Source organism: Sesamum indicum, linkage group LG6 (assembly GCF_026168435.1).
Source record: "Sesamum indicum cultivar Baizhima isolate 11 linkage group LG6, ASM2616843v1, whole genome shotgun sequence".
In the NCBI taxonomy this organism is placed as follows: domain Eukaryota; kingdom Viridiplantae; phylum Streptophyta; class Magnoliopsida; order Lamiales; family Pedaliaceae; genus Sesamum; species Sesamum indicum.
In genome coordinates, this window is record NC_142662.1 from 3014014 (window position 1) to 3024115 (window position 10102).

General features: G+C 34.7%; 1 non-coding gene across 1 annotated transcript; it reads right to left on the minus strand.

Moving 5' to 3' along the window:
* Positions 1-8846: 8846 nt before the first annotated feature.
* LOC148787636 (U6 spliceosomal RNA) lies at positions 8847-8949 on the minus strand. Its single transcript, XR_016066277.1, has one exon. It is a non-coding gene; the product is annotated as a U6 spliceosomal RNA (small nuclear RNA).
* Positions 8950-10102: the final 1153 nt, after the last annotated feature.

Below are 10102 nucleotides of genomic sequence, written 5' to 3' on the forward strand. Positions count from 1 at the left end.
CGTTTGGTCCTCATCTTTTTAGTTTCTTGTGATTTCAGTCTTTTTTTTTTTTTTTTTTTTTTCAGCCGGAGTTTATCATTCTCGCTGAAAAAATTCATGTACATCTCATGTGACCATTTAAAATTTGGGCTACTGTTCCTATTTACTCATTTTCCCAATATTTTTGTTCTTTAATTTTATAGGGTAGCATTTTGATCTCACATTTTTATAATTTTTGTGATTTCAATTCTTTTTTTCACCAAATTAAGTTCTCTCTTCTCATAGATGGAGGTGAACTGTGGTGAAAAAATGGATTGAAATCAAAAAAATTAAAAAGATGTCGCACAAAACATTATCCTAAATATTCAGAGGAACAAAAACGCCAAATATTCTAAGTTACGGGACCAAAAATGCATTTAGTCCTTTTCGATAGGTGTATGTGTAATTATACAAAAAGAGGAGTGGTTTGCATAATTACAGCATAGATCAATGGGTTGTGTGGTAATTTTTTCTTCAATTTTTAAAATTTTGAATCTAAACAAAAGCAATAAAAAACTATAAATATAAGAAAACCCTGTGAAAATTATTGAAAAATTTGGATGATATATTAAAAAAAATGTTATTGGATATGGGAGTGAATGGATCGATATTCGGCTCTAATGCCAATTGATGTAGGAAAATCGAACTAAAACTAAGCCAACTACCTATGTACCATAAGAGATTATGATTTTGGTACGTGAGGATTTTATTCAATACTGAGATGATAAAATAATGAGTTTAGCCCATGTATTTAATTATAGAATTATAAATGAAAACTTCTACTAGTACTAAACTAAGAAATAAAAGTCCTACTTAGTATAAATTTAGTAGAAAAAATACAAGCAACTCCCTTGTGATATCGTAAATGAACAAACAATCCCCTTATAAAAAATTAAATAGCGATTTATCTCCCTATATTTTTTAAAATACAACAATCTACCCCTTATGATTTCTAAAATGAAGTAATTTACCTCCTTGTATAAGAAGGTAAATTGCTTCATTTTAAAAAAGTATAGGGGGGTAAATTGCTATATTTTTTTTATAGGGAAGTAATGTGCTCATTTTCAATATCAAAGGGGGTAAATTGCTATTTATCCTAAATTTAGTAAATAAGCGGTGAATAAATAAAACTGTATTTTCTATGATAGATAAAACTCTATCTCTCTTTACAAATAACTCTCTATCCCCTACAATAAATAGACCAAAATTGAGCAAAGATCTGGTATGATTCACATCAAAAATTAATTGCAGATAATTGACGATCTCTATACCTTAACGCTTTCTAGAACTATGTTAGAATTGCATCCATTGGTAGCACTTCATGATGCATGCACATACGTGGAACCATATATTAACCTTCGAAAGTCAATTTATATTCTGAGGTCGTCAAGTTCTCAATCTGGATCTGTTTGTAAAATTGTGCGATGAACTCCTCCGCCTTCGCATCGATCATATCATCTTCACAATTGCCTTGTTGTAGCTCTTCCTCTGGGTCTACCTCTTCTTTATCATCAATGTCGCTGATGTGACCCAGATCAATGAGGCTCGCTGCCGAAGCATATAGGCTCACGGTACTGCCAGACGAAGACAAGGCTGGAGATACCGGGGGCAACATCTCCTCTTCGATGTTATCACCGCAAGACACCAGCCATTGCGGAGACGATGTTGTGGTGATCTGCAGCGGAGATTGATTTGTTTCTTGTTGTTGCGCCGTCCAGGGCGAGCATACTGTCGCCTTCCGTCTGTGTTGGCGTAGCATGTGCAGCACTGCTCTGAAAAAGGCAAACCTGCGGCGTCTAGTCTTCTTTTTGTGTTGGTCGGCCGGCGGGTTCACAATGATAGAAGAAGTGTTATCCATGGCAAAATCAATTGTGGTTGAATCCTTCACATACTCTGTGTTGATGGCGTCATATGTCGTCAAGCCTTCCGCGGTAGCTTGTTTCTTGTCCTCCCAAATTATGCGCATGGTGTGTGTCTATGTCTGTGTTCCCGGCCTCTTGCTCAAATAGCAAGGCAGAGAACAAGGACAAAAATTTGTGGGATGAGAAGAATGATGATTGCATCAGCTCTTATAGGCGTCTCTCAGTTCACTCAATCGTAAATTACCTTTCACCTTTTCACTACATATGGCAATACACTATTTGACGATTCTACTACTCTTTAGCATTCACCATTGTTTTAAGTACTTGTTTATACTTCCAAAAATAGAAGCAATGGTTGCTTCGGGAATCAAGGTGAAGGCATTGTGGCTAATGGCTTGCATTTTAAACCATGAAATGAAACAAATCAATGGTGTATACTAGTGTATAAATTTGTAACCGGTGCTATGCACAAATTTGAAGTTAATTATCATTGGAGATATAATTTATATATTTAAGTGTATTTATTTTAATTGATTAATATTGTTATGATTCTTTTCTCTGGCACTAGTGTCTATTATGAAATTGTAAAGGACACATGTAAAATAAAAAATAAAATATTTATAGAAAATTGTATTTTGGTACCATAATTTAGAGTACATTACAATGTTGGTACCATGGTGATGGGGTCAATTGCCAAAAAGATGAAAAATCCCTTCATTAAGGGTAAAACGGACATTACAGCAGGATCCGCATGTAAGGTCGCGGGTTAGGTCGTTGTGGCCCGTCCCGCGACTTGACCCATAGTCTGACCCGATAAACTAAGTAGAATTATGCACCGTTCGATAAGAGTTGGGAGACGCCCAGATTATGATACGTGGTTTGATTTATAGTATTAAATTGGGCCTTATAAATATTCAGACGTAATTCACTTGAGGTTACGAGCATTAATTGCTTTTGACCGTTTAGTTTCTGATCAAATATTTATATCTCGACTCGAACTATTATATCCATCGGAGGATCTTAGTCGGAGACGAATCCGACCAGCCTAAGGTGCGTGTTTCAATCCTCAGGATCCATCATCGATCTGGGGAAATTATATAGCAACGTGTGAGGTCATTCATCGTAGTCGCATATTTCAAATCGAATCACATGGTTTGTGAAATAATTTAAATGCTCTGTACAAATGTCACGAATTGCACTGTTGATACCTCCTTTAGATCTCTAATGACAAGACACGAGTGCTACACATGGCCATTAACTCATCTATTTTGCCATGCGTTAGTCATGTGAGGGGGCAAGATGGAGGTTACATTTTTTGGTAAAAATATTTTATTATAGCAAAAAATAAAAGTGCAACCCCTCCCCCCACACCCAAAGCTAATCGCTGAAGAACCCTAACCCCAATCCTCATGGAAAATCTTATGAAATTAGAGACACATTGTGATTCGGATCAAAATCTGCGCGATCTCCTTGGTCGAGTGAACTGGTCCTCCAAGTAGTTCGAAGTGCTACTTCTCCCCGACTAATGTAAGGGCTTTGAGAAAGAGAAGCAGATCGTTAGGCTTTCTGGGGTGGCCCATTGCTAAGACACTCCGATACTAAGTCAATATGGTTTCGAGGTGGTGAAAGTAGGTTGCTTGGTGAGCTAGCGAGCCTGAGTGACCAGAAAGTAAAGAGTGGTAGAGAGAGTGTATCATAAATGAACTGACTATGAAGTATCTATTGTGTAAGTATAAGGGTCTTGTTGGTCCAATAGTTATTTTCTGCGTGTCTTAGGTTGCTATGGTCGAGTTGCTAGACCCGACCTGATCAGAAATGCGCGGATCTTCTAGGTAAAACTGTAATTTTATGCCCTATAAGGAGCAAAATAGCTTTTTCAGATAAATTAGAGTTTTTCCCATCATTATTCCCCCACTTCTCTTAGTGTGTAGAGCACGCTAAGGGAAGTCAAAAAGACGCTTCGATCTCGACCTTTAGGTCATCCTTGCTTCCTCAACAACTAACCACTGATTATGGCGCACATCACCATGACCTTACCCCTATAAACAGAGAGGAGTTTGACTGCAACTTCGCCATGCACTCGCAATCTCCAACTCTCTGAGTGCGATCTGCCCCACTTAAGTTCACGACCAGGTACTTCTTTGCAACCTTCTCTCATTTTAATTATGTCTTCAAGCTCCGAGTCTAGTAGTTCTAGTTCATCTGATAGTTCATCTAGTAGATCATCCAACAGTTTGTCTGCGACCTCCCGTCTTGCCTTAGCTCATAAAAAGCAAGTCAGCCCATCTCCTAGGATAGACGTGGTCGACTCAAAGGTCACGACCCTGATCATGACCCTCGAACAATATGAAGATAAATTGGTGAACGAACCCTGGCTTAGTATAGAAAGTACACTTCATATGACTGTTGACACTATTAGAAAGAAAAATCACATTCTGTAAGATTTTGAGATCATCCTTCCTTCATCTTCAGATCACATGAAACGACCTTCTTTAGGTAGTTGTCCTATCTCTGTAGTCCATCTACAGGCGGGTTTACGTTTTCCCCTTCCGCAACCTTTTGCCTGAATATTATCTAGGTTAGAAGTGTGCCTAATGTAGTTAGCTCGAATTCTATACGCCACATTCTCGTCTTCATCATAATCATGAACCATACGGACCTCACACCTGATTTTGATAACTTCTGGTACTTTACAAATTCACGACCTCGAAGAGGTCTGGTGATTAGGGTTTTTTCTACCTTACTGCCAAACCCCATTGCACGTTCATAGTGAACTTAAAATCAAATATAGGTCTCTAGAAAGACAAGTTCTTTTTTATCCATCCCCATTCCCTAAGAATGGCGTACCTCCAAACCCAAGCCCAATATTCAGGGTGTGGGGCTAGAGGACGACTTGATTAGCAACCTTACCCATTTCCAGTATAAGGCAAAACAACTCTTGTCAGAGAACGTTATGAAGTTAGGTGGTTTCAGTCCGGCACCCATCCAAGTATAGGGTTCTTTATGTGATCTACCTTCTTCTTTATTCCACTTGTGCCATTTTTATATGTTGTGTGACTGAATTCCTTCCCCTTTGCAGCCTCTATTGTAATGGATGCTCGCATCATCAGAAGAATTCGTGCCCAAAAGGCTAATCAAAGAGTTACTCCGCAATCAGACTCCCTGCATCCCCCTTCTGTCCCTGCTGAAACTACACCGAGGTCGCATGAAGGTCGCTCTCCCAGTCCGCACTACACAATTCTCATTGAGGTGGCTAGTGAGGATAGCGATCCCGTTGCTAAAGAGAGCGTGTTGGCTGAAGGATCTCAGGAAGAAACCGATCCCGAGCCACTTGTCAAATAAAAATCCAAAGGTAAAGAAGTCGCTGCAGCACCCAAAAGAAAACACAAGAGTTCGTGGTCTAGCCTTTCACTCTCTCACATGAAAACCAAAGCAACTGCCGAAAGCAAATGAAGAAGAAAATCTAAAAGTAACCAATGAGCTCCAGCCTGGTGGAAGAAAGCCCAGGTAGAACTGCTATCCCCCACCTACAAATCTACTGAAATAGAAAGCAAGATACTGACACCCGATTGGGCTATTTTTGGTCAAAGCTCCGTGCTGAATACCCATATCGGTCAAGATTCATGGGAGTTATACAAGTCCACCGTTCTGCCTCGCGACCACGCCCCCTTGACTCTTTGTCGCATATTCATGTCGAACAAAACTTTGCTCACTCCCTCGCTCAGGTAATGCTCTACAGCAATAAAGGTCGCAAATTATCCTTCACTTATCTATTAATCCTTTTCTATTGATGTATGCAGACTTCTACTTTTGGCCATCATCTTTCCTTGAAGTGTACTTATTGGCGCCATGAGAAGATGGTTGCTGATAGATTACTTGAAGAAAAGAATTCTAAGCTTACGACCTGTGAGAAAGAGAAAATCGAGCTCGAAGCACAATTATATGAACTCAGATCGAAGGTCGCGGCTAATGCGGAATCGGCCAAGGTAGAAGGTTTCTCTACAGATCGAATAGCTGGTCGAGAGGAGTATCTCGCTTCAGATGATTATCAGCACCAACTTGAGGCTACTCACGATCAAGGTCGCGATCAATATCTAACGTCTGATGATCATAGGCAATTTTTGTTGAATATGATACTGCAGGGTGCTCGAGATTTCCTTAAATCCACTGCATTTTAGGTCGCTGTGGAGATCAAGTCAGCTGATTACCTGATGCAAGGCTTTGATCGCTGCACTTCTCAGATCAAAAAATCGAAAGGGTTTGCAGACGGTTTCAACACCAATTGGATCGATCCCACTCTTGATGGCAACCTAGCTGCATTCCCCGAAGAACCCGCACTAAAACATGAAGATTAGTTCAAGGTCTTGGTAGATGAGATCGAGAAGATGAACGAGGACAAGGCAGATGAGTAGCCTCCAGGGTCTTGCGATTTGTAGTTATCTTTCATGTAGATCGCATTCGATACTCTCCCTTTTTGTTTTTTGTAATAGTGATGTCATATGTGCTTTCAAAATTTCTGCAACATTTCTTAAATCAATGAAACTCTATTTCCATGAAGTCCATTTTATACTAGCTGACCTTGAAAAATTCCATTGAATGAACAGAATCAGTAATGCTCACTTGAACCTGATCCACCTTAGAATTTATGTTATCTTTTTCAGATAGGCAGATCCTTCTTCAGTCACTTATCATTTTCAGATTGCAAGGTTTTTAGATTATAATGTTACCTTTCTCAAGCCACGGGGTCTTTTCAGACATCAAAATGGTTTACCTTTTTCAAGTTGCATGGTCGCTTTGTCTTTCTTAGACACCCAATCTTCACCTTTTCATGAAGGACTTTTTTTCTCCAAACAATGAAGTGTTAGATTCGTTTGTTTAGGGGAGGGTAAATATCACTTCAAAGATGGTTCCCGGGGCAAAGTATATTTTATCCTAAACTACATATGATGAAACCACATCATAAAGGCAATAAAATAAATATATAAAAGCCAATATTTTGCATTATACATATGTTGCAGGTATTACATTATATACAAAACATGTTATTGATAATGTCTTGTTAAGATCATATAAAAAATTTATTGCTTAAATTCATTTTTTTTACTTTCTCTCTCTTCAAGCTTGAAGAAAAATAAAAAAAACGAGTGCATTGGACCAAAACTTGAAAAATACCAAAAATTATGGAGAAAATGGCTATTTCGTCACTTTCAAACGAAACTTCTATTAATTTTAATATTTTTATTAAAAAAGGATTTAAAATACCAAAAAAAAAATAACAGTGTGAGAATTAAAATTGTAATCTCAAATTAGTTGAGAACAAAACTGAATAAATAATTTTATTTGAGAGCATCAAAATTGTATTTATCCGAACTAAAGATGGATTCAACAATGGATTGATTTGTGAGTGATGGTCTCAGTATTTCAAGTGGGCGGATCATCAAATTGATTGATGAGCAGCCCATACGATACTAAACGAAACTAACGATTTAGTGAAGAACAGGTTCCAAGTAATAATACTAGTTGTAGTACAAATACACATGGTCTAAATTTTTCATGTTTCTATTGAAACTATGAAAAAAGAATTATTTTTTATGTTATGAAAATAAAATAGAAGGTAGTTTATAAATTATTTAGATTTTTTTTAAAACAATCTATAGTTTAACTGATTTTGATGTGTATTGTGGAGATAGAGAGAGACAAACAAAGATAAATAAGTATGTGTTAGAGATAGTATGTATGTTTGGATTTATTTTTGGAAATAATATAAAATAAGTATGGTATGTTTGATGTTGTTTAGTAGGAGAAAAAAACTACTTTTCATTGTCAAAGCATGAATCTTTTATATATATATTTATATATATATGAGTATGGATATAATTTTTTAGTTGTAGGGCCTATAACTAGTGTAGACTTATTTTGACAAAAAACAAATGAGGCACCGTTTCAAAACATCTCGAAAATGAAGCAAAATTGAAACCAAATATTATGTTTGTTTTTCTTAATTTTTTAGCAAAACGTTTATTTAGTACTTTTACCTATAAATATATAAATTTTTGTGCTATGCATAAATATTTTTTTAGTGATAGCTTATTTAATATTACACTAAATTAATAATGTTATATATATATATTAATGCAATAAAGGTACTTTATAAGATAGTTAAAAAATTAAATACTATATTATTATTTAGGTTTAATAACAACTACATCTAATAATAACTCCAAATATACAATTATACTACATAAAAATAAATTATTTAAGTTGGTACACATGATGCAAAATTAAATTAAATATACTTGAATCAAAAAGAGAATGATAATATTTTTAATTTGTTTATACTTATTATTTATGTTTTTCTAATTTTATAATTTTTTATAGTGATTTTAAAATATTTCTAATTTTTTTTAATATATTTATTAACACGAAGCCTGTTAGAAACATAACTTTCATCGCTAAAGTATACCATTCTTATCAATTACCCCTCTAAACTAAAGAAATCTTCAATTGCCCCATCTTTGTGATAATATTTTAATTTAAATAAAAATGCACTTAACTATTAATACTATGATATATTCACTTTAATTGCCCTCTATAATTAAATATAACAATCAATTTGACTTTAATTTTTATTCATTTATAATGTTAATAAATTAATATTGAACTAATCAGATATTGATAAGATTAATGTTAGTACTTCTATATTAAAATAAATTTATAAACTTATATTTGTGCATTACAGTAAATATAATTTTAATAACAAAAATATTGCAAGTGATCGTCGAGCCTATTGTTTTGGCCCCAAATGTCAAGTGAGGTAATTTGAAAGTTAATAAGGTAAATCTTTTTTTGTCTTTCAATGTAATAACTCTATTTCACCTCTTGACCTAATTTTACGTCCACTACATTATGCCTGTCAGTTGATGTGCAATACCTAAACCCAAACTCAGACCCATTTTGATAGTTTTTTTTTTTTTGGATCATTTCTCGATTTATGCGTGTCATCCTTGCGTAGGGGCCATGCTAATCTTCTCTGTATCATTCCAATTTTATCGGATGTCCCCGAAGGGACCATTTTGATAGTTACGACCTATATTTGTACCTAATATTTGTACATTAGAACCAGACTTAGATACATCTTTATGGTAATAATTTTTTTGAGTTTAGGTAGAGTCTATATCCTAAAGTACCAGTGAATGGAATCTTAATATGCAAAAATGCATCTTTGTCCGTTAACTTAAAATCAGTGAATGCCTAAACTTTTGCTAATTATTAATACGACTATTTATATACTCAATTTGAAATAATTAGTCTGCACTTAATTAATTTATAAATTTTGTAGGTGAATAAACTTTTCATATTAATTGATATATTTAATAATATAGGACATTAATGTGAATATATCATAATATTAATAATCAAGGGTATTTTTAAAAAAAATTATTTAATTTAAAAAATTATCCAAAAATAAAAGTAAATAAAGATTTATTTAATTTAGAGGATAATTGATGAGAATAATATAGTTGAGGGTGAAAAAGTCTTTAACCCTTATTATTAATGGGGGAAAACAAGGTTGGAGAAACTGAGGAGTGAGGATGGATGGGCTTTGGAAATTGGAGGTAGGAAAATGGTAGGGAAGTGCGGTCTGCGGGAGTCGAATAAAGTCACGTGCTCTCACGTCTCCACTGAGTCAGTCTGTGGTGGGCTCACCGCTGACGCCATTCTTGCATTTCTACTCTATATTCCAGACTCTGAGTGTGCAGATAATTTGCACCAGAAAAACCAGACGATCAAAAAGTCAAATGGAGAAGATGAAACATGGAGAACAAGAATACACACTGTGTTTGGTTTTATGTTTTCGCAATTCTCAAGATAAGATAAAATATATTTAATATTTATTTTTGTGTTTTTATACTTAATTTGTATATTTTTTTTTATTTTTCAACTTTTTATATATACATTTATATATATAATATAAAAGAGATATGATTTGACAATAAATAGTGATTTTTGTCTAAAAAAAATATAACATTAAACATACAATATCTATATATAAAAAGGATATGATTTGACAATAAACAATAATTTTTTTCTCCCAAATTCCAACATCAAACCTACACTACTTATTTTAAAATATTTTAAATTACCTCAAAATACAAATCCAAATATATTATCTATTTTCAACACATATTTATTTATCTCTATTTTTTTTCTCTTTATCTCCA